Source organism: Triticum dicoccoides, chromosome 1B (genome assembly GCF_002162155.2).
Source record: "Triticum dicoccoides isolate Atlit2015 ecotype Zavitan chromosome 1B, WEW_v2.0, whole genome shotgun sequence".
Taxonomy (NCBI): Eukaryota; Viridiplantae; Streptophyta; class Magnoliopsida; order Poales; family Poaceae; genus Triticum; species Triticum dicoccoides.
Window position 1 is genome coordinate 584,945,372 of NC_041381.1, and position 25,541 is coordinate 584,970,912.

Here is a 25,541-nt window from a genome sequence, read left to right on the forward strand (position 1 = left end):
TCACCTAGCAGTACCGTAGCAGTGCAGGAACACCCACAGCAGGGCAGCATTCAGGAGCGTACTGAACACCCATGCCCTGATGCCGCTGCGCCCGTCGGCCGCTGCCCCGCCGAAGTGCATCCACACGACCCCCGCGTGGCACACTAGGTTACACCCCAACAGCCCCAGCTGGCAGGCGAACGCCACTGGCACCGACCCGCTTCGGGCGGCGCTGTGCCACATTAGCCCCGCGTTGTCCAGCCAGAACCGGAACCCGAAGGCGATGGTGTGGGCCAGCATGGAGGCCACGATGTCCAGTGTTAGACTGTATATATGTAGACTCTGTATACATCTTGTATTGTACCTCTTGGTACCTCTATATATATTAGATAGCCACAACCGTTTAGGGTGTCGAGCAGTTTCCCAACCATATGTTTTACCTGGTATCAGCTTAGGTTACAATGTCTTCCGCTGCCCCGCTGCCGACGCCATCGCGCTGACATCTGTCGCCGCCACTGTGCCGGCCCTTGCTCCCACATTGCCTTTCCTCTCTTCTCGGCCCCTCGCGGGATGGTGGAAATCCCAGTCTTCTGGTGGAGTCCCTCCAAGCTCCCCGATCAGATCAGGCACCCAGGGAGATCTGCCTCCACCGATCTCCTCCGGTGGCCCGTCTTCCTCAATGAGATCGCTGCACCACCACCCTATGCCTCCTACGCCGAGCTATGGCGTCCAATCTGCTCCGTATGGCGCTTCTGCATCATCCTACGGTGCGATGCCGCCGTCGTCATTTTCCTGGCCGCCGGCCCCCTACGCTCCGCCGCCTCCACAACCCTACGCGGCGCCGTTGTAGCAACCCTATGCGGCGCCGCCTCCTCCGCTGCCCTACGGGGCCACGCCTGCCTTGACTTATGGGGGCCCCGTTGCATCTACCTACGGTGCCCTAGTTGCTGCTCCTCATGGCGCCTATCCACAATATGGTGCCGCCGTGCCTGCCTACGGCGCCTACTCGGCGATCTCTACTCATCTAGAGACGGCCCCGTCGATGGGTCTTTATGCACCACAGGCTCACGTTGATCAAGTCGCGGCACCGTCACCGTTTTACTTCTCGCATCTTCTATTAGTGAAGCTCACGCTAGACAATTATTTGTCGTGGCGTGCTCAGGTGTTGCCTCTTCTGCGGAGCCGCTACTTGGAAGGGTACATTGACGGATCTATCCCGTGCCCACCGCTGCATCATCCGGCGTACCACACATGGGTGGCCCAGGATTAGGCTATCCTTTCCGCTATCCAGTCTTCGCTCACTCCGAGCATCTCGTCGATGGTCATCTTTGCCACTATGTCCCCGGAGGCGTGGGCGGCGCTTCACACCAGCTTTGCCTCTCAGTAGCAGGCGTGTCCTCACTCCATACGCACCGAGCTGGCCGAGACCAAACTTGGCGAGCTTAGCATCACAGACTACTTCGACAAGATGACCAGCCTCGCTGACACGTTGGCCTCTGTTGGTTACCCGCTTCTTCCTGAGGACTTCACCACCCATGTGCTTACCGGTCTTGATGATGACTATGATAATCTCATTGAGAACTTCCATGGCCACGATGATCCGCTCCCGCCTTGAGAGCTCTATGCGCGCCTCCTCGGGTGTGAACAGTGCATCAAGGCGCGCCGTGTCTCCCTGAGCTTCATCTCCGCCAATGCCTGACTCGCAGTAAACCTCAGAAGCCGTCACCACCTGGTGGAAAAAGGTGCCCTCACCGCAGCAAGCCCCGCGGGGCGCTGCGCCATCCATTACCGGTGGAAGCCGCCCAGTTGCTTGTTGTCCCTGCTGCAGTGTTGGTGAGAAACGACACCTATGGGATCACAAGAATCCCTACTACGGTTGCGGGGCGCGGGATCGTGAGTAGAGCGGGACTAGCAGACATCACAAAGGGGATTTACCCAGGTTTGGGCCGCAAAGATGCGTAAAACCCTACGATCCTGCTTTGGTGGTTATATTAGTGTTCTTGAGCTCTGAACTAGCTCTGGGTGCTGTGGGGTTCAAAAGAGCCGAATCCTTTCTTTGTGTGCCATGGGCCTCCTTTTATAGGCGAAAGGGTGCTACCACAGTGGCACACATGAGGTGGAAAGTGCTACAGCGTTGCGAAGTTATCGCTAGTATTACAGGACAAGATGCATTCAATGCGGGGCTTAGGTGTCCTTCACTTTATCGGGGCCGGGGGTGAGGCCCTTCCCGTCCGTCGCCGCCCCTCCTAGCTTCGACACGCGCCCGGCCAGCGACGCATGCAGTGCCATGTAGGCAGGCAGGCAGCTGAGGTGGCGTGGTGGTAGAGCCTCCACAAAGGGCCGCATGTTGCCACACAGGTGCCTGCCCAGCTGGTTGGGTCGGCAACTGCATGGGAACGGTGGCGGTGGATACTTGCTGCCGCGGGCCTGGCAGTGGCCTTGCCGGTGCGCTTGGCGAGGGTCTTGTCGGGTGATCCGGCAAGGGTCTTGCCGGGTGGCCCGGCAAGGGTCTCGCCGTGGCGCGCTGGCTTCCACGGCAAGGATCTTGCCGGGGGTCCTGTGGGTTTCTTCTGAAGAAAATATGCCCTAGAGGAAATAATAAAGTTATTATTTATTTCCTTATTTCATGATAAATGTTTATTATTCATGCTAGAATTGTATTAATCGGAAACATAATACATGTGTGAATACATAGACAAACATAGTGTCACTAGTATGCCTCTACTTGACTAGCTCGTGAATCAAAGATGGTTAAGTTTCCTAGCCATAGACATGAGTTGTCATTTGATTAACGGGATCACATCATTAGGAGAATGATGTGATTGACTTGACCCATATCGTTAGCCTAGCACTTGATCGTTTAGTATGTTGCTATTGCTTTCTTCATGACTTATACATGTTCCTGTAACTATGAGATTATGCAACTCCCGTTTACCGGAGGAACACTTTGGGTGCTACCAAACGTCACAACGTAACTGGGTGATTATAAAGGAGTACTACAGGTGTCTCCAAAGGTACATGTTGGGTTGGCGTACTTCGAGATTATGTTTTGTCACTCCGATTGTCGGAGAGGTATCTCTGGGCCCTCTCGGTAATGCACATCACTATAAGCCTTAGAAGCAATGTAGCTAATGAGTTAGTTACAGTATGATGCATTACGTAAACGAGTAAAGAGACTTGCCGGTAACGAGATTGAACTAGGTATTAGATACCGACGATCGAATCTCGGGCAAGTAACATACCGATGACAAAGGGAACAAAGTATGTTGTTATGCGGTTTGACCGATAAAGATCTTTGTAGAATATGTAGGAGCCAATATGGGCATCCAGGTTCCGCTATTGGTTATTGACCAAGAATAGTTCTAGGTCATGTCTACATAGTTCTCGAACCCGTAGGGTCCGCACGCTTAAGGTTTCGATGACAGTTATATTATGAGTTTATGAGTTTTGATGTACCGAAGGAGTTTGGAGTCCCGGATGAGATCGGGGACATGACGAGGAGTCTCGAAATGGTCGAGACGTAAAAATCGATATATTGGACGACTATATTCGGAGTTCGGAAAGGTTCCGAGTGATTCGGGTATTTTTCGGAGTACCGGAGAGTTACGGGAATTCAACGGGGAGTATATGGGCCTTATTGGACCATACGGGAATAGAGGAGAGAGGCCAAAAGGAAGGAGGCCTGCGCCCCCCCCCCCTCTTGTCCGAATTGGACAAGGGGCGCAGCCCCCCTTTCCTTCTTCCTCTCCCCCTCTTTCCCCTTCTCCTACTCCAACAAGGGAGGTGGAATCCTACTAGGACTAGGGAGTCCTAGTAGGACTCCACACTTGGCGCGCCCCCTCCTAGGGCCGGCCTCCTCCCCCCTTGCTCCTTTATATACGGGGGCAGGGGGCACCCCATGACACACAAGTTGATCTACGGATCGTTCCTTAGCCGTGTGCGGTGCCCCCCTCCACCATATTCCACTTCGGTCATATCGTCACGGAGTTTAGGCGAAGCCCTGCGCCGGTAGAGCATCATCATCGTCACCACGCCGTCGTGCTGACGGAACTCATCCCCGACACTTTGCTGGATCGGAGTCCGGGGATCGTCATCGAGCTGAACGTGTGCTGAACTCGGAGGTACTGTATGTTCGGTACTTGGATCGGTAGGATCGTGAAGACGTACGACTACATCAACCGCGTTGTCATAACGCTTCCGCTTACGGTCTACGAGGGTACGTGGACAACACTCTCCCCTCTCGTTGCTATGCCATCACCATGATCTTGCGTGTACGTAGGAATTTTTTTTGAAATTACTATGTTCCCCAACAGTGGCATCCGAGCCTAGGTTTTATGCGTTGATGTTATATGCACGAGTAGAACACAAGTGAGTTGTGAGCGATACACGTCATACTGCTTACCAGCATGTCATACTTTGGTTCGGCGGTATTGTGAGATGAAGCGGCCCGGACCGACATTACGCGTACGCTTACGCGAGACTGGTTTCACCGTTACGAGCACTCGTTCTTAAAGGTGACTGGCGGGTGTCTGTCTCTCTCACTTTAGCTGAATCGAGTGTGGTTACGCCCGGTCCTTGCGAAGGTTAAAACACCACTAACTTGACAAACTATCGTTGTGGTTTTGATGCGTAGGTAAGAATGGTTCTTGCTAATCCCGTAGCAGCCACGTAAAACTTGCAACAACAAAGTAGAGGACGTCTAACTTGTTTTTGCAGGGCATGTTGTGATGTGATATGGTCAAGACGTGATGCTATATTTTATTGTATGAGATGATCATGTTTTGTAACCGAAGTTATCGGCAACTGGCAGGAGCCATATGGTTGTCGCTTTATTGTATGAAATGCAAACGCCCTGTAATTGCTTTACTTTATCACTAAACGGTAGCGATAGTCGTAGAAGCAATAGATGGCATAACGATAACGATGCTACGATGGAGATCAAGGTGTCGCGCCGGTGACGATGGTGATCACAACGGTGCTTCGAAGATGGAGATCACAAGCACAAGATGATGATGGCCATATCATATCACTTATATTGATTGCATGTGATGTTTATCCTTTATGCATCTTATCTTACTTTGATTGACGGTAGCATTTTAAGATGATCTCTCACTAAATTATCAAGAAGTGTTCTCCCTGAGTATGCACCATTGCCAAAGTTCGTCGTGCCCAGACACCACGTGATGATCGGGTGTGATAAGCTCAACATCCATCTACAATGGGTGCAAGCCAGTTTTGCACACGCAGAATACTCAGGTTAAACTTGACGAGCCTAGCATATGCAGATATGGCCTCGGAACACGGAGACCGAAAGGTCGAGCATGAATCATATAGTAGATATGATCAACATAATGATGTTCAACATTGAAAACTACTCCATCTCACGTGATGATCGGTTATGGTTTTGTTGATTTGGATCACGTGATCACTTAGATGACTAGAGAGATGTCTATCTAAGTGTGAGTTCTTAAGTAATATGATTAATTGAACTTAAATTTATCATGAACTTAGTCCTGGTAGTTTTTTGCAAATTATGTTGTAGATCAATAGCTCGCGTTGTTGCTTTCAAATGTTTATTTTGATATGTTCCTAGAGAAAATTGTATTGAAAGATGTTAGTAGCAATGATGCGGATTGGATCCGTGATCTTAGGTTTATCCTCATTGCTGCACAGAAGAATTATGTCCTTAATGCACTGCTAGGTGACAGACCTATTGCAGGAGCAGATGCAGACGTTATGAATGTTTGGCTAGCTCAATATGATGACTACTTGATAGTTTTGTGCACCATGCTTTATGGCTTAGAATCGGGACTTCAAAGATGTTTTGAACATCATGGACCATATGAGATGTTCCAGGAATTGAAGTTAATATTTCAAGCAAATACCCGAGTTGAGAGATAAGAAGTCTCCAACAAGTTCTATAGCTAAAAGATGGAGGAGAATCGCTAAACTAGTGAGCATGTGCTCAGATTGTCTGGATACTTCAATCGCTTGAATCAAGTGGGAGTTAATCTTCCAGATAAGATAGTGATTGACAGAATTCTCTAGTCACCATCACTAAGTTACTAGAACTTCGAGATGAACTATGGTATGCAAGGGATGACGAAAGCGATTCCCGAGCTCTTCGTGATGTTGAAATCAACGAAGGTAGAAATCAAGAAAGAGCATCAAGTGTTGATGATTGACAAGACCACTAGTTTCAAGAAAAGGGCAAAGGGAAAGAAAGGGAAACTTCAAGTAGAATGGCAAACAAGTTGTCACTCCCGTGAAGAAGACCAAAGCTGGACCAAAGCCTGAAACTGAGTGCTTACACTGCAAAGGAAATGGTCACTGGAAGCGGAAATGCCCTGAATATTTGGTGGATAAAAAGGATGGCAAAGTGAACAAGGGTATATTTGATATACAGGTTATTGATGTGTGCTTTACTAGTGTTTATAGTAGCCCCTGAGTATTTGATACTTGTTCGATTGCTAAGATTAGTAACTCAGGAGTTACAGAATAAAGAAAGACTAGTTGAAGGGGAAGTGACGATGAGTGTTGGAAGTAGTTCCAAGATTGATATGATCATCATCGCACACTCCCTATACTTTCGGGATTAGTGTTAAACCTAAATAAATGTTATTTGGCGTTTGCGTTGAGCATGAATATGATTTGATCATGTTTATTGCAATAAGGTTATTCATTTAAAATCAGAGAATAATTGTTGTTCTATTTAAATGAATAAAACCTTCAATGGTCATACACCCAACGAAAATAGTTTGTTGGCTCTCGATCGTAGTGATGCACATATTCGTAATATTGATGCCAAAAGATGCAAAGTTAATAATGATAGTGCAAATTATTTGTGGCACTGTAGTTTTTGGTCATATCGGTGTAAAGCGCATGAAGAAACTCCATAAAGATGGATTTTTGGAATCACTTGGCTATGAATCATTTGATGCTTGCGAACCATGCCTTTTGTGCAAGATAACTAAAACTCCGTTCTCCGGAACAATGGAACAAGCTACTGACTTATTGGAAATAATACATACCGATGTATGTGATCCAATGAGTGTTGATGCTCGTGGCAAGTATCGTTATTTTCTGACCTTCACAAGATGATTTGAGCAGATATGGGTATATCTACTTGATGAAACATAAGTCTAAAATAGTTGAAAAGTTCAAAGAATTTCAGAGTGAAGTGGAAAAATCATCGTAACAAGAAAATAAAGTTTCTGCGATCTGATCGCGGAGATGAATATTCGAGTTACGAGTTTGGTCTTCAATTAAAACAATGTGGAATAGTTTCACAGCTCACGCCACCTGGAACACCACAACATTATGGTGTGTCCAAACATCGTAACCACACTTTATTGGATATAGTGCGATCTATGATGTCTCTTACTGATTACCACTATTGTTTTTGGGTTATGCATTAGAGACAGTTGCATTCACGTTAAAAGGGCACCATCTAAATCCGTTGAGACGACACCATATGGACTGTGGTTTAGCAAGAAACCCAAGTTGTCGTTTCTTAAAGTTTGGGCCTGCGATGCTTATGTGAAAAAGTTTCATCCTGATAAGCTTGAACCCAAATCGGAGAAGTGCGTCTTCATAGAATACCCAAAGGAATTGTTGGGTACACCTTCTATCACAGATCCGAAGGCAAGATATTCGTTGCTAAAAATGGATCCTTTCTAGAGAAGGAGTTTCTCTCGAAAGAAGTGAGTGGGAGAAAAGTAGAACTTGATGAGGTAACTGTACCTTCTCCCGAATTGGAAAATTGTTCATCACTGAAATCAGTTCCAGTGATTTATACACCAATTAGTGAGGAAGCTAATGATGATGATCATGAAACTTCAGATCAAATTACTACAAAACCTCGTAGGTCTTCCAGAGTACGGTCCGCACCAGAGTGGTATGGTAATCCTGTTCTGGAAGTCATGTTACTAGACCATGATGAACCTACGAACTATGAGGAAGCGATGATGAGCCCAGATTCCGCAAAATGGCTTAAGGCCATGAAATCTGAGATGGGATCCATGTATGAGAACAAAGTGTGGACTTTGGTGGAGTTGCCCAATGATCGGCAAGCCATATTGTATAAATGGATCTTCAAGAGGAAGACGGACATTGATAGTAGTGTTACTATCTACAAAGCTCGACTTGTCGCAAAAAGGTTTTTGACAAGTTCAAGGTGTTGACTACAATGAGATTTTCTCAACTGTAGCGATGCTTAAGTCCGTCCAAATCATGTTAGCAATTGCCACAATTTATGAAATCTGGCAAATGGATGTCAAAACTGCATTCCTTAATGGTTTTCTCAAAGAAGAGTTGTATATGATGCAACCAGAAGGTTTTGTCAATCCTAAAGGTACTAACAAAATGTGCATGCTCCAGCGATCCATCTATGGACTGGTGCAAGCATCTCAGAGTTGGAATATACGCTTTGATGAGTTGATCAAAGCATATAGTTTTGTACAGACTTACGGTGAAGCCTGTATTTACAAGAAAGTGAGTGGGAGCACTACAGCATTTCTGATAAGTATATGTGAATGACATATTGTTGATCGGAAATAATGTAGAATTATTCTGCAAAGCATAAAGGAGTGTTTGAAAGGAGTTCTTTAAAATAAAGACCTCAGTAAAGCTACTTACATATTGAGCATCAAGATCTATTGAGATAGATCAAGACGCTTGATAAGATTTTCAATGAGTACATACCTTGACAAGATTTTGAAGTAGTTAAAAATGGAACAGTCAAAGAAGGAGTTCTTGCCTATGTTGCAAGGTGTGAAGCTGAGTAAGACTCAAGACCCGACCATGGCAGAAAATAGAAAGAGAATGAAAAGTCATTCCCTATGCCACAGTCATAGGTTCTATAAAGTATGCTATGCTGTGAACCAGACCTATTGTATACTCTGCCCTGGTTTGGCAAGGGAGTACAATAGTGATCTAGGAGTAGATCACTGGACATTGGTCAAAATTATCCTTAGTGGAATAAGGATATGTTTCTCAATTATGGAGGTGACAAAAGGTTCGTCGTAAAAGGTTACGTCGATGCAAGTTTTGGCACTGATCCAGATGACTCTAAGTCTTAATCTGGATACATATTGAAAGTGGGAGTAATTAGCTAGAGTAGCTCCGTGCAGAGTATTGTAGACATAGAATATTTGCAAAATACATACGGCTCTGAATGTGACAGACCCATTGACTAAACTTCTCTCACGAGCAAAACATGATCATACCTTTGTACTCTTTGGGTGTTAATCACATAGTGATGTGAACTAGATTATTGACTCTAGTAAACCCTTTGGGTGTTGGTCACATGACGATGTGAACTATGGGTGTTAATCATATATAGATATGATTATTGGTGTTAAATCACATGGCGATGTGAACTAGATTATTGACTCTAGTGCAAGTGGGAGACTGAAGGAAATATGCCCTAGAGGCAATAATAAAGTTATTATTTATTTCCTTATTTCATGATAAATATTTATTATTCATGCTAGAATTGTATTAACCGGAAACATAATACATGTGTGAATACATAGACAAACATAGTGTCACTAGTATGCCTCTACTTGACTAGCTCGTAAATCAAAGATGGTTAAGTTTCCTAGCCATAGACATGAGTTGTCATTTGATTAACGGGATCACATCATTAGGAGAATGATGTGATTGACTTGACCCATCCCGTTAGCCTAGCACTTGATCGTTTAGTATGTTGCTATTGCTTTCTTCATGACTTATACATGTTCCTGTAACTATGAGATTATGCAACTCCCGTTTACCGGAGGAACACTTTGGGTGCTACCAAACGTCACAACATAACTGGGTGATTATAAAGGAGTACTACAGGTGTCTCCAAAGGTACATGTTGGGTTGGCGTACTTCGAGATTATGTTTTGTCATTCCGATTGTCGGAGAGGTATCTCTGGGCCCTCTCGGTAATGCACATCACTATAAGCCTTGCAAGCAATGTAGCTAATGAGTTAGTTACGGTATGATGCATTATGTAAACGAGTAAAGAGACTTGCCGGTAACGAGATTGAACTAGGTATTAGATACCGAGGATCGAATCTCGGGCAAGTAACATACCGATGACAAAGGGAACAAAGTATGTTGTTATGCGGTTTAACCGATAAAGATCTTCGTAGAATATGTAGGAGCCAATGTGGGCATCCAGGTTCCGCTATTGGTTATTGACCAAGAATAGTTCTAGGTCATGTCTACATAGTTCTCGAACCCGTAGGGTCCGCACGCTTAAGGTTTCGATGACAGTTATATTATGAGCTTATGAGTTTTGATGTACCGAAGGAGTTTGGAGTCCCGGATGAGATCGGGGACATGACGAGGAGTCTCGAAATGGTCGAGATGTAAAGATCGATATATTGGACAACTATATTCGGAGTTCGGAAAGGTTCTGAGTGATTCGGGTATTTTTCGGAGTACCGGAGAGTTACGGGAATTCGCCGGGGAGTATATGGGCCTTATTGGACCATACGGGAATAGAGGAGAGAGGCCAAAAGGAAGGAGGCCTGCGCCCCCCCCCCCTTTGGTCCGAATTGGACAAGGGGCGCAACCCCCCTTTCCTTCTTCCTCTCCCCCTCTTTCCCCTTCTCCTACTCCAACAAGGGAGGTGGAATCCTACTAGGACTAGGGAGTTCTAGTAGGACTCCACACTTGGCGCGCCCCCTCCTAGGGCCGGCCTCCGCCCCCCTTGCTCCTTTATATACGGGGGCAGGGGGCACCCCATGACACACAAGTTGATCTACGGATCGTTCCTTAGCCGTGTGCGGTCCCCCCCTCCACCATATTCCACCTCGGTCATATCGTCGCGGAGTTTAGGCGAAGCCCTGCGCCGGTAGAGCATCATCATCGTCACCACGCCGTCGTGCTGACGGAACTCATCCCCGACACTTTGCTGGATCGGAGTCCGGGGATCGTCATCGAGCTGAACGTGTGCTGAACTCGGAGGTGCCGTACGTTCGGTACTTGGATCGGTCGGATCGTGAAGACGTACGACTACATCAACCGCGTTGTCATAATGCTTCCGCTTATGGTCTACGAGGGTACGTGGACAACACTCTCCCCTCTCGTTGCTATGCCATCACCATGATCTTGCGTGTACGTAGGATTTTTTTTTTGAAATTACTACATTCCCCAACATCTTCGGTGAGGATGGTTGCCTTCCTATCCTCTTTTGATCTTGAGTGTTCTATGTCTTCACAAAGATCTGCATGCCACCACGGAGGTGCCTCCCGAGCCTTGTCCCAATGCATCTGTTTAGCGTTGGTGGGATCAAGGGTGGCTCGCTCGGTTGGCATGGGCGAGCTGCCCCAGCAAGGGCCTTGCCGGGGGAACCTGCGTTGCCCGTGTGACCTTTGTGGCTTTGGTCCTTGATGTTGCTTTGTTTGTCCTTGTGGCCTTCAGCTTCTCTCCAGCTTCCCTCTCCTGTCCTGCTTATGCGCGGCCGTGGGAGGTGGCTCTGACTGCCCGTGCACAAGTAAAGGGGTCAAAAACTTGGCCCCTACTTTTGTACACCGACAGGAGCCCCCGGGCCTGGGTCATACATAAGTGCGGCATGTTGTTGGGCCAGGCCCAGAACGATGCGCGGGCAGGTGGGGAAGATTTTTACTGCGGTAACTGTTCCATCCGCTGCGCTTCCTCCCACGACCTACGTTGAACGTGCGACGTGGGGGTCGTGTGCGCGCATGACGGAAGCATGCTGGCGTCATTCGTGTTAGACAGTAAAGAGGCGGCTTGCGTGTCTCTTTGAGACCGCGGGGCTGCTGCTCATTTACTGCCCTGGCTTGGGAACCGTCGCTCCACGCGTCCCACCGCGCCCATCCTTTGCGCCATGTTCGCTGCATGCACGATGTAGAGCGAATGACAGGCGCGCTGGATGTGAGAATTCATGCGCGTGCGTGGGTCGATTCCCATGCGCCTTCAATGGAGCGGGGAGGGTGGTCGACGGCCCCGCTCGTTGTCATTTCAATGGGCCGGATTGGCCGAGAGGGGGCGGCCGAGCCTCGCCCCCGCCCCTTTATAGAGAGGGGAGCGGGAGGAACGGCGCCTCCTCAATCCTCCGCCACCTGCCTTTCTGCATTCCTGCTTCTTTCCTTCCTCCGTCATGGTGAGGGTGCGTGGCGACGCTTCATCGGTAGCAGCGAGGGTCTCGGCTCGTCAACGCATTGCCCCTCCCCAAGAGCTCATGGCGGCAGAGCCGACCGTGAGAGGGAGGGGGAGGGGTGAGGCCGAGGCCGTTGTGGCGCTCGGGGGAGAGGAGGATGGGGTGGCAGATCGGCTTCGCCTCCGCCAGCGGCTCCTCCTCCAATGGAGGGCCACGTCGGGGACAACCCTTGTGAGTTTGTCATCAGGCTGCGCTAGCCGCCGCGCCGTCGTCTTCGCCTTCCGACTCTGTTCGCCCGGGCCATGGAGCTGGATCCACCGCAGGCGTTGCGGTTGCACATCAGGGGTTGAGGGAACAGCGGCATGTGGGCCGATGTCGAGTTCCCCGCCCTCACGTCATGTACCTTCGACGAGGATGGAAGACCTTCACCCGCGTCCATAGCTTGACGGAGGGGCTCACTCTCCATTTCAAATTAATGGAGAGTGGCCTCCTCTCCGTCAAGATCTTCGGGCACTTCAGGACTCGCGTAAGGTGCTGCGTAGAGAGCTCCTCCGATGATGAAGATTCCTCCCTGAATGAGAGCGACGGGGAGGACAGCGGCAACGACGACGAGGGTAGCGGGCGATAGGTTGACGGGTCCGACTAGGCGTCGGGCGCGTTACTCCGGGGCGGCACCGGCGACTCCATCATCCGCGTCGCCGGCCCCTTGAACTTCTCGGGGTCGCCTCCTTGGGCGGCTAGCATCGGGAGGCTGCGGAAGAGGAAGAGGGCGGGCGGTAAGGCCGTCAAGTCGGAGTACACGGGCACCGACGCCTTCGTAGCATATTGACGGTCCTGCCGCCTCGTCTTCCACCTCTTCCTCCGGCGCCGCCATCACCATCCAGCCCCCGGAGGGCCGCCGAGGTGTTTCCTTGGTGTCTTCTGCCACCCATAGCTTGCCAAGGGGCCCCTCTTGCCCTTTTGCCTTCTTGTTCCATTTCCTGAGGAGAGGGACAAGAAAGGGATTACGGGCACCTTATCATCTTTTTTGTCTTGTAAGCCTTCATGCCTTTGTCAACTTTAGAACTTGTAATCTCCCTATTCATGTTTTTCATTCCATGTGAACCGTACCTGTACGGGATGTTTTTAATGAAAATGAGTGTTTGTCGGGCTTTCCGTTTGCGGGTGGAACCCACGACAAGGATCGAATCCTTGTTGCCATATAGGCAAACGTTTTTCCGCCCAGCAACAGGACTTGCCGTCCCCCCATCTCGCTCGACCTTTCTCACGCTCTTGGCGGAGGCAGGGAGGAGGTGAGTTCGGGCCCCACGTTCTATCCCCTTGCTGCCGCGACTACGACCAACCCCGGACCTAGGAGGTGATCCTTTGGTTCGGAAAGAGGGGAGCACAGTAGCTTGGATATAAAACGAGGTCTCACATACCCTAGTTCATAACGAAATGCATGATAGGGGATAAAAGGACTTATCTGGACTTGCAGCTCCCGGCAGCCTCGGCTTGCCATGGATGGATCCTTGTATTCGCAGCCCCTGACAACCTTGGCTTGCCGGGGCCGGGGCATCGGCTCGTTCCTTTCTTCTGAATGGCTTAGCAGAAGTACTTACGTGTCCTGCGAACCAAAAAGGTCAAGGAAGAAACAGAGGGATGCATACTCGACCTCTAAGCTCGGGGTTAGACGCTGCCGGGCATTATCAACCCTAACCGAGGAGGAGACTCGACCTAGCATGCATGCTATAACTTAGGGCGCCAACGCTTCATTTATTAGTGCTCAGGGTCTACGCATGGCTTTGTACAAAGGGTTACATGCCTTTCCGGCAAGGCTTGTACAAAAGGATGGCTTGCCGGGAGGCCCGGAAGCCGCGTCTTATGGGTAAAACTTGCGAAGATGCTTGATGTTCCAGGAATTGCTCACTGGAACGGCATCTTCGGTCTCCAGGCGGACTGCGCCGGGCCTGGTGACTCGCGCTACCCGATAAGGGCCTTCCCAATCCGGCGTCAACTTGTTGGAATTCTTGGCCGACTGAACGTGTCGAAGAACAAGGTCACCTTCCTCAAAGCTCCGGGCATGAACCTTGCGGCTATGGTGGCGGCGCAAAGCTTGCTAGTAGCGTGCTGCTCTCACAACTGCCCGGAGACGATCTTCCTCAAGGAGCGTTGCGTCATCTTGCCGCAGTTGCTCTTGCTCAAGCTCATCATAAGCGAGCACTCGAGGTGACCCGTATATGAGTTCCATGGGGAGAACTGCTTCTGCCCCATAGACCAGGGCAAAGGGTGTCTGGCTGGTAGCTTGATTTGGCGTTGTTCTGACCGACCAAAGAACCGCCGGCAACTCATCAATCCAGCGCCTTTCACTTTTGTGCAGCTTGTCAAAAGTCTTTGTCCTTAAGCCTAGTAGGACCTCAGCATTTGCTCTCTCCGCTTGGCCGTTGCTCCGTGGGTGTGCCACGGAAGCGAAACAGACCTTGCTGCCAAGATCCTCAATGTATTGCATAAAGGCATGGCTTGTGAACTGCGTGCCGTTGTCGGTGATGATCCTGTTGGGCACCCCAAAATGGAAAACTAGTCCCTTGAAGAACTTGATGGCTGACTGCACCCTCAGCTTCCTCACTGCCCCCACCTCCGGACACTTTGTGAACTTGTCGATGGCAACGTACAAGTACTCAAGGCCCCCGACGACGCGGTGGAAGGGGCTCAAGATGTCAAGCCCCCAGACCGAGAAGGGCCAGGAGAGAGGGATGGTTTGAAGGGCATGGGCTGGTTGATGAAGCTTCTTTGAATGGAACTGTTACGCTTCACACTTGGTTACTAGTGCCGTCTCATCCTGGAGGGCGGTGGGCCAGAAGAAGCCTTGCCGGAAAGCCTTGTCGGCAAGGGCCCTTGACCCTATGTGGGAGCCACATATGCCTCCATGTATCTCTACCAACAGCTCCAGTCCTTCCTCTCGGGAGATGCACTTCAATTTCACCCCATTCGGTCTCCTTTTGTATAATACGTTGTCAATGAATTGATACAGAGCCGACCAGGGGACTACTCTTTTTGCTTCTTCCTGCTCCTCAGGAAGCTCTCCTTTCTAGAGGAATCGGACGATGTGATGCGCCCATGCCGGTGCATGTGGCTCGACGACAAGGGCCAAAGGAATCTCTTCTGTCACCGGGGCGGCCGTCTCGACGGCCATGGCCTGAGGCCCTACCGGAGTCGGCTGCCCCGCGGCAGGATCGGCACCCATGGCAACATCTTCATCGGCGGCCCCACGGAGCTCGGTGGGGAAGTACTTACCGGAGCCTAGCTTCCTCCGCTTGTTCCGCCCGGTTGATGGCTCAACGGATGGTTGAGTTAACTGAAGCACAAAAGTACCTGGTTCCATAGGTAGCTTGAGGGCAGCGTGCTTTGACAAGTAGTCAGCGATGTCGTTCTCCGCCCGAGGGACGTGCTCTGCTTGTATACCGTCAAAACGCTCCTCCAGCTTCCTCACTTCATCCACGTAGGCTCCATCAAAGGGCTTTGATAATCTTTGTTGACCTGCCTGACGACAAGTTGCGAGTCGCCCCTGACGATGAGCTTTTTGACTCCGAGGTCCGCCGCGATCCTGAGACCGACAAGCAAACCGTCGTACTCGGCGGAATTGTTGGTTGACATCTCCCGGGGAAAGTGCATTTGGATGACGTACTTGAGGTGCTCCCCGGTGGGCGCGACAAGTAGCACACCAGCACCGGCGCCTTGCAGCGAGAAAGCCCCATCAAAGTACATGATCCAGTCGCCACTTGTTTCCTCGCTGGGGAGAGTGGTCTGTTGTACCTCTTCGTTGGGCTTCGAGGTCCATTTTGCAACAAACTCCGCCAAGACTCTACTCTGAATCGTCGAGGTGCTTTCGAACTTCAAGCCGAAACTCGATAGCTCTAGGGCCCAATCCACGATCCTTCCCATTGCATCTGGGTTATGTAGTATCCGTTGCAATGGAAGGCGGGTAACCACGGTGATCTCGTGCGCCTGGAAGTAGTGGCGCAGCTTCCTCGAGGCCATAAGGAGGCCGAAGAGCAACTTTTGTACACATGAATACCTCGACCTAGCCCCCTGTAAGAGGGAGCTGACGAAGTAAACTGGGTGCTGCTCCATCTTCTTCCTTTGCACCACTCCACCTGGCCATGCGGGTCCTGTCGCACTAGCGTCAGCCTTGCCGGGATCGGGCCCTGCCGGGACTCAGTCTTGCCTAGACCGAGCCCTGCCGGGGAGGGTTCCGACCCGCCAGCCGCTGACTCTGCCGCTGCTGCCGTCTTTCCGTCAACCTCTCTCTGTGCCACGAATGCGGCACTAACTACTTGATTTGTTGCTACTAGGTATAGCAGCAACGGCTCTTGTGCTTTAGGCGCGACCAGCACCGGGGCAGAGGAGAGGTACTTCTTCAAATCTTGCAACGCCGCCTCGGCCTCTGGGGTCCACTCCACCGGGCCCGTCTTCTTTAGGATCATGATAAAGGGGAGGGCACGCTACGCGGACTTGGAGATGAATCTGCTCATGGCGGCAACACAGCCAGTGAGCCGACGCACGTCCTTGATCCGCTTGGGCGCCCCAATCTGCTCGATAGCCTTAATCTTGTCCGGGTTTGCCTCAATCCCGCACTGAGACACAAAGAACCCGAGAAGCTTGCCGGTTGGGACGCTGAAGACACACTTTTCAGGGTTCAATTTGAGGTTAATCTTGCGCAGGTTTCTAAAGGTTTCCTCCAGGTCTTGTATGAGCGTTGCTTTGTCCTTGGTTTTGACCACTATGTCATCCATATAAGCTTCCATATTTCTATGTAGCTGGGGTTCAAAACCAATCTGGACTGCTCTTGCAAAGGTTGAGCCAGCACTCTTCAACCCGAAAGGCATCCGTAAAAAGCAATACGTACCACATGGGGTGATGAATGCTGTCTTTTCTTCGTCTTCTTTTGTCATGAAGATCTGGTGGTATCCTGAGTAGGCGTCGAGGAATGAGAACAGGTCACACCCTGCCGTGGAGTCAACAATCTGGTCGATGCGCGGTAACGGGAAGGGATCCTTTGGACAAGCCTTATTGATGTCTGTGTAATCAATACACAGTCTCCACTTCCCGTTTGTCTTGCGCACTACTACCGAATTGGTCAACCACGTCTGCTGGAGCACTCCTCTTACCAAGCCTGCCGCCTCTAGCTTCCTTATTTCTTCTGTGATGAACTCTTGCCTCTCCAGAGCTTGCTTCCTGACCTTCTGCTTGATGGGTCACGCATGAGGACAGACAACAAGGTGGTGCTCAATCACTTCCCTGGGAACACATCGACATTCGCCCGCAAGAAAGTGACGAGCTCGCTTTCCTATTTGCTGTCGAGGGTGGAGCTTATGGTGAAAGCCCCACCCGTGCCGTCCTCCTTGATGGGCACCTTCTTGGTCTTTGGTGGTGCAGCTCTGGATTTCTTGCTCCTGCCGGCGGAGCTCTTTGGCACGTCCTCAACGGCAGCGCAACACCCCGAAGAGGTGCGCTTGCCGGAGTGGGTGCGAGGGGTCTCACCGATCTTCTTCCCTCCCGGGGCTCCGTCGGCAGGAGTCGGTGCCTTAGCGGCAGCTGCTGCAACTGCTTTCGGGTAGAGTTGGTCAGCACAAATCAACACATCTTTCTTGTCGGAGGGGACGGTGATGATGTTCATCGGCTCGGGCATCTTCAACATGTTGTAGGCATAATGTGAAGCTGCCATGAACTTGGCTAGTGCCGGGCGGCCGAGGATACCGTTGTAGGGCAAGGGGATCTCGGCTACATCGAAGATAATCCTCTCCGTCCTGTGATTCAGCTCGCCTCCGAAGGTCACATGCAGCATGACCTTTCCCTTCGGCTGGCTCCTCCCCGGGTTAACCCCTTGGAACGTGCCCGTTTCCTCGAGGTCTCCATCAGGGATCTGCAGCTTCTTGACCACGGCAGGCGAGATCAAATTCAGGCCGGCCCCTCCATTGACCAACATCTTTGTCACCATGAGGTTGCGGATCGTTGGGTAAACCAACAACGGCAAGCACCCGACCATAGTAGTGCAGTCACGGTGGTCCTCGGTGTCAAAGATGATGGGCGTGCTGGACCATTTCAGCGCCTTCCGTGCGTCAAACGATGGCTCCACTGCCGTGATCTCACGCGCCCACTGCTTGAGCTGGCGGTGAGATGTATGCAGCGAGGCGCCACCATCGACGCACATGGCCTCTGTGGCTTTCTGGATCTCGTGATCGCCGGACTCGTCGTCCCCATCGTGATCATCATCTTCTTGTTTCTTGTCACGGCCCTAGGCGGGCCTCTCCTGCTGACTGTCTTTGCCGCGGCGGCCTCCTTGGCCGCCACATTTCTTGCCGGACCCCTCAGCACCATCTTGGCCCTTCTCCTTTTCCTGCCGCTCATACTCGGTCTTCTGCTTCTCAACGAGCAGCTCTACTTGCCGGCAGTGTTGGAGGTCATGGCCCTTGGTGCGGTGGATCTTGCAATACTGCTTGTCGGAGCCTCCTGGCTTGTCGGCGGCCGCCAAGGCCCGGCAAGCGACACACCCGGCAACCTCCTTGCCGGGGTCGGCTGCCTTGGTATTCTTAGTGGCGCCGGTGTCATCGGATCCCTCGATGGCAAGCACGGCCTTGCCCTTGTGTTTCCTGTTATGGCGCCGGCCCTTCTTCGCTGGGGTGGCTGTATCGCCAGTGGAGTCGGTTTCCGCGCCGGCATCTTCGCCGGGGTACTTCCTTCCTTCTTCAGCGCGAGCACGTCGATCGGCCAGAACATAGAGCTCGGCCACATCCTTAACCTTGTTCATCGCCAGTTCTTCACGCATCTTCTGGTGGAACGCACTGATCACGGTGGCGGGATGAACATCGGGGATGTTGTACTGCACCCGGCTGAACCTTTGGATGTACTTGCGCAGGTTTTCTCCTTCCTTCTGGGGGATGATGTGTAAATCACTCGCCTGGCCATGAGCTTGGTGACCTCAGGTAAAGGCACCAACAAACTCATGGCACAGATCCGCCGAAGAAGAGATGGAATCCATCGGCAAGTGCATCAACCATGACATAACATTAGGCTTGAGTGCCAACGAGAAGTAGTTGGCAAACACCTTATCATCGCGTGCCCCAGCAGCTTGCATTGCGATGGTATAGATGCTGAGGAACTCTGACGGGTGAGTCTTTCCGTTGTACTTCTCGCCAACGTCAGGCTTGAAAGTGCGGTGGGAGGGCCACTAGAACTGCCGCAACTCACGGGTGAAAGCCGGACAACCCACCTCATAGGGTAGGCCACCGTAGCCTCCCGGCGCCGGGTGGTCCGCAGCGGGCCCTGCCCGCCTGTCCGACTGGTGGCGCGCGTCATGTCGGCGCTCGATGGTGGTTCGAGTGTCCTCATAAGCCCACTCCTGAAGGACTTGGCACTGATCGCGGTTGGTTCGTGGTTCTGACGACGCAATGGAGACATCATCACGAGCATCCTCACGACGAGTCGTCGCCCGCGGCGGCCGGTGCTGAGGAGGGGATTACATCGTAGCCGCATCGCCTTCGGCTCGGCCCCTGCTAGCAGCGGGTGGCCAGATGGAGCGACGGCCCACGGGTTTCGCCGATCGCAACTCATCGTCGTTGGCGATGTCGACGAGGCTCCGGACGGTGGCCCTCCATTCATCAAGCTTTTTCGTCGTGGGGGGGGGAGTCGAGGAGGAGCTGCGCGCGCGCCAGGGCTTCTGCTGGTGTGGGTGGTGGCGAGAGTTGGGTGGACCGCGATACGCTTCGACTTCTAACCACGTTAGAAGGAGCCTCATCACGGCTCCGCAACCGCCCGCCACCTTCATCGGCGCCTCGACGTGCATGCTGGCCTCCCTCATCCTGCGAAGCATGCATAGGGCTTTTCCCAGGGCGGCGCCCTGGGTCACCAGCAAGGCGGCGCTGCTCATCGCGTATGATTTGAGAGGAGCGCATCGTAGGCGCTGGCGTTGGTGTCTTGGAGGTCGCCACGCCATCGGTGGGCGGCACAACGACGCCCCTGGAAGGCACCGCGCCGCCTGCGGGGGGTCCGACGTTGTTTCTGGGGCCGGCACCGTGCGGCTCATCACCCGTCGTACAGGCGACGCCGCCCATCGAGCCTGGACTGCCAGGGCGATGTGGGTGTTCGCGGGCCGCGCCACGAGTTCTCTCCGCGACTGGCCCGCTATTGGCCCGCACCGGCGACGACAGTCTGGTCCCAGACGAGCCAATCGCCGTGGTCGTCTTCTTCTTAGGAGCCATGGCGATGATGAACTTCTAGGCCTACCACTAGGCCAGATTCTCACAATTGCGCCCCCTACCTGGCGCGCCAAAGATGTCGGTGGGAAACGGCACCTATGGGATCACAAGAATCCCTACTACGGTTGCGGGGCGCGGGATCGTGAGAAGAGCGGGACTAGTAGACAGCTCAAAGGGGATTTACCCGGGTTCGGGCCGCAAAGATGCATAAATCCCTACGATCTTGCTTTGGTGGTTATATTAGTGTGCTTCAGCTCTGAACTAGCTCTGGGTGCTGTGGGGTTCCAAAGAGCCGAATCCTTTCTCTATGTGCCATGGGCCTCCTTTTATAGGAGAAAGGGGCTGCCACAGTGGCACATATGAGGTGGAAAGTGCTACAGCGTCGTGAGGTTATCGCTAGTATTACAGGACAAGACACATTCAATGCGGGGCTTAGGTGTCCTTCACTTTATCGGGGACGGGGGTAAGGCCCGTCCCGTCCGTCACCGCCCCTCCTGGCTTCGACACGCGCCCCGACCAGCGATGCATGCAGTGCCATGTAGGCAGGCAGGCAACTGAGGTGGCGCGGTGGTAGAGCCCCCACGAAGGGCCGCATGTTGCCACGCAGGTGCCTTCCCAGCTGGTTGGGTCGGCAGCTGCATGCGAACGGTGGCGGTGGAGACTTGCTGGCGCGGGCCTGGCAGTGGCCTTGCCGGTGCGCTTGGCGAGGGTCTTGTCGGATGACCCGGCAAGGGTCTTGCCGGGTGGCCCGACAAGGGTCTTGCCGGGTGGCCTGGCAAGGGTCTCGCCATGGCGTGCTGGCTTTCCCGGCAAGGATCTTGCCGGGGGTCCTGTGGGTTTCTTCGATGAGGATGGTTCCCTTCCTATCCTCTTTTGATCTTGAGCATTCTATGTCTTCATAAAGATCTGCATGCCACCACGGAGGTGCCTCCCGAGCCTTGTCCCAATGCATCTGTTTAGCATTGGTGGGCTCAAGGGTGGCTCGCTCTGTTGGCGTGGGCGAGCTGCCCCGGCAAGGGCCTTGCCGGGGCTGCTGAGGCTGCCCCGGCAAGGGTCCTTGCCAGGGGAACCTGCGTTGCCCGTGCGACCTTTGTGGCTTTGGTCCTTGATGTTGCTTTGTTTGTCCTTGTGGCCTTCAGCTTCTCTCCGGCTTCCCTCTCCTATCCTGCTTATGCGCGGCCGTGGTAGGTGGCTCTGACTGCCCGTGCACAAGTAAAGGGGTCAAAAGCTAGGCCCCTACTTTTGTACACCGACATGCAGTACTCAGCAGGCTTGCTAGTTGTGTGGCCTTGAGCGCCATATTGCCTCCCGCTGTCATAAACGCTACAAGCAAGATTTCCTTTGCTGGGGCAACAATGGCAAAGGAAATGACAAGAAGGCTGCTGCAGCGGTGGCGAGCCATGAGCACGGGTGCATTTCATCCTACTCCATCGATCCTGCATGGTACATGGACACGGGAGCTACCAACCACCTGACGAGTGAGATGGGCCAGCTCCCCACCCAGGAGCCATATCGTGGTCATGATCAGGTTCGCACCGCCAACGGAGTAGGTATGCGCATCTCACATGTTGATCAGGCCTCACTTCTTGCACACAAGTTCAGAAAACTTCAACTTTCCAACGTTCTTCGAGTTCCTTCTGCTACGCGTAGTTTGTTGTCTATTCCTCAACTTACTTGTGATAATTATGTCCTTGTTGAGTTTTATACTTTTCGTTTCTTTATCAAGGATCGGGACACAAGGGCTGTTCTACTTAGCGGTTGTCTTCGCCATGGCCTGTACGCACTTCACGCGCCGCTTGCACCTCCTGCTCAGCATTCTCCCCGGGCGTTCAGTGGTGTTCGTGTGTCGCCTACGCACTGGCATGCGCGCCTTGGTCACCCTGCTGCTCCTATAGTTCGCCATCTTCTGCATCGTCATGAACTTCTAGTTGTGTCCAATAAAATTGCTGAAACTATATGTTATGCCTGTCAGCAAGTCAAGAGTCACCAACTTCCTTTTTCGAAGTCTAGTTGTGTGGTTAAATATCCTCTTGAGCTTGTGTTTTCTGATGTATGGGGTCATGCCCAAACTTCTGCTAGCGGCCACAATTATTATGTCAGCTTTATTGATGCTTATAATCAGTTTACCTGGCTTTATCTTATTAAGCGTAAATCTGATGTGTTCGATGTTTTTATTCAGTTTCAAGCACACGTTGAGCTTCTCCTTAAGCATAAGATTCTTCATGTTCAATCTGACTAGGGGGGGGGGGTGAGTATCACAACCTCAATTCATTTTTTAATAAGCTTGGGATCTTGCACCGTGTGTCTTGCCCTCATATATATCAACAGAATGGCATCGCTGAACGTAAGCATGGTCATCTTGTAGAAACTGGCCTTACTTTGCTAGCTCATGCCTCCGTTCCATTTCAGTTTTGGAGTGATGCTTTTTCCACAGCCTGTTTCTTGATAAATAGGCTTCCCTCACGTCTTCTCAAGATGAAAACTCTTGTTGAACTCTTGCTCAATGAAATCCCTGATTACACGTTCCTTAAAGTGTTTGGATGCGCATGTTGGCCTCACCTTCGTCCGTATAACAAGCATAAGATAGAGTTTTGGTCTAAAAAGTGTGTTTTTCTTGGGTATAGTTCCCTTCATAAAGGGTAAAAGCATCTGCATGTTCCCACAAATCGCGTTTACATATCTCGTGATGTCATATTTGATGAGAATGTGTTCCCTTTTTCTGCACTGCCGAACAACTCTATCACTTCTACATCTGTGCACTCGAATATACCCTCGCCTCATCAATTTGTGGATGTTGCATATGCTCCTGCGCTGCTTCCTAATCATGCTGCAGGTATTGGGTGCGGCGCTTGCCTTGAGCTTCTTGATGATCAGGCGACGGACAACGGTCACGTATGGGTCGTCGATCCCATGGATGTGCCATGCATGGCGGGTCCTGCCCGCCAGCCCGTTACCGGCACACCTGTGGTAGCTGCACCCGTAGCTGCGCCGCGGGCAACTGCTTCGCCCGGCCCAGTGGCTGTCTTGCCTAGCCGGGCGGCCGTCTCGCCCGGCCCGGTGGCCGCCTCACCTGGCCCGGCGATCGCCTCACCTGGCCTAGCGCCCGAACTGGCCGCTCCCGCCCCAACTTCACCTGGACTGATGCCTCCTAGCTCCCCATCGCCAGGGTTCTCTGCGTCTAGCTCCGGGTCGCCGTCCTCTTTGTCAACTACACCAGGCTCGGCAACATCTCTCTCACCTGAGTCGGGTTCAGCACTGCCAGCACCTCATGTTGCGGTTGCTCTTCGCCCTCGCACACGTATTCAGTCTGGGATTTTTCGTCCCAAGGAACGCAAAGATGGCATTGTTGCATGGATTAGTGCTTGTATGGCTCATTCTGTTGCTGATCCGAGAGCTCAGCCTTGCCATTTTGAGGATGTTCTAGGTATTCCTCACTAGCGCGCTGCGATCGAGCAGGAGTTTCAGACCTTATTGAAGAACGATACTTGGCGACTGGTTCCTCCTGTTTCGGGTGTTAACATTTTTTATTCCAAGTGGGGTTTTAAGGTGAAGAAACATGCTGATGGTTCTGTTGAGCGCTACAAGGCACGGTTAGTTGCCAAAGGATTCAAACAAAGGTATGGTCTTGATTATGAAGACACGTTCAGTCCTGTTATCAAGCCTACTACCATTCGTTTGCTGCTCTCTCTTGCTGTTACTCGAGGGTGGTTTCTTCGTCAACTTGATGTGCAGAATGGTTTCCTGCATGGACTCTTGGAAGAGGAGGTTTATATGTGCCAGCCCCCGGGTTTTGTTGATCCTGCGCGTCCTCGGCATCTCTGTCATATGGTTAAGGCTTTGTATGGACTAAAACAGGCTCCTCGTGCATGGCATGCACGCCTTGGCTCTGTTCTCCGGGCTCTTGGGTTTGTTCCCTTTACAGCGACATGTCCCTCTTCCTTCTTCAGTGTCCCGAGGATACGATATATCTACTGGTTTATGTTGATGATATCATCCTCATCAGTTCCTCAGATGCTGCTGCTGATCGTCTTGTGACTGTGTTGAGTGATGCTTTTACTGTCAAGGACCTAGGTGCTCTGCACTACTTCCTTGGTCTGGAGGTCTCACAGTCTTCTGCTGGGTTGACTCTTACTCAGAAGAAGTATTCTCTGGACTTGCTGCGCCGTGCTGGTATGTTACAGTGCAAACATGCTATCACTCTGATGTCTGCAACTGATCAGTTGTCTGCTCTTGATGAAGATCCTCTTTCACCTGATGATGCTACTGAGTACCGCAATCTCGTTGGTGGTCTGCAATACCTCACCATCACTATCAGGGCGGAGCTAGGATTTGACCATAGGGGGGGGCGAAGAAGACAATGACATGCAAAAAAAATTTTCTGACTATGACCATACCAAGGGGAACACAAGATAATATTTTCTATAAGAAATATGTAGTTTTTTCATTAGTTTGAATGTGGCTCATACGCCTAAAACACATAGAATAAAGGCGATAATCTTATATGGAGCGCTTCCGATTTTAGCTTCTTGTACAAAATTTACTCGTGCCAGAACATTTGATTGGTAGTTTCTGTATCAGCTAATTTCATATTTAAGCCATCATGTATACAAACTGGGTGAAGATTTCTAATCATCCCCCAAAAAATAGAAACTAGCAAATAACAATTTGTGCAAATCTAATAATAATAACTTGCAAGATAGCTTAGACATGAGCCGATGGTATACCTTAGATTTGGCGTGAGTAGTGTTGTGTTGTGTGAAATTTGAAATTAAGATGAGAGAATTAGTGCATCCCTAATTAATAACTCTGTCTATAGCAAAAAGTTTCTGATCTCCTCGACTGAAGATGCATATCAGTTCATTAGTATTCCATAGAATAAATCAACAAAGGAATCGAGGAGACTCACCGGAGGATTATTCTGCCATCTACACCGGCGCTGATCCATTTGTATGCATGGCCTGGTCGAACTTGCCGGCGGCTACCGGAAGTGAGCGCGTGTGCGTCGGTGCCGAAACGATCTTACAGGGGATGCCCTAGATCGTGGCCAACACCTGGGTGTTAGTTTCTTCTAGTTTGGGTTGACTAACAATTGCATGGGCTGCATACAAAGTTCGTGGGCTTCATGCTTTGAGCGCACTGTTTGGGGGCGGGGGGCTAATTAGTCATAAATTTATTGGACGTGGATTTCGTAGATTACGATACTTCGTTAC

General features: G+C 51.3%; 1 pseudogene; it reads right to left on the reverse strand.

Annotated features, from left to right (window-relative positions):
* Positions 1 to 25,541, reverse strand: part of LOC119350650 — a 26,880-nt pseudogene continuing 1,339 nt past the window's right edge.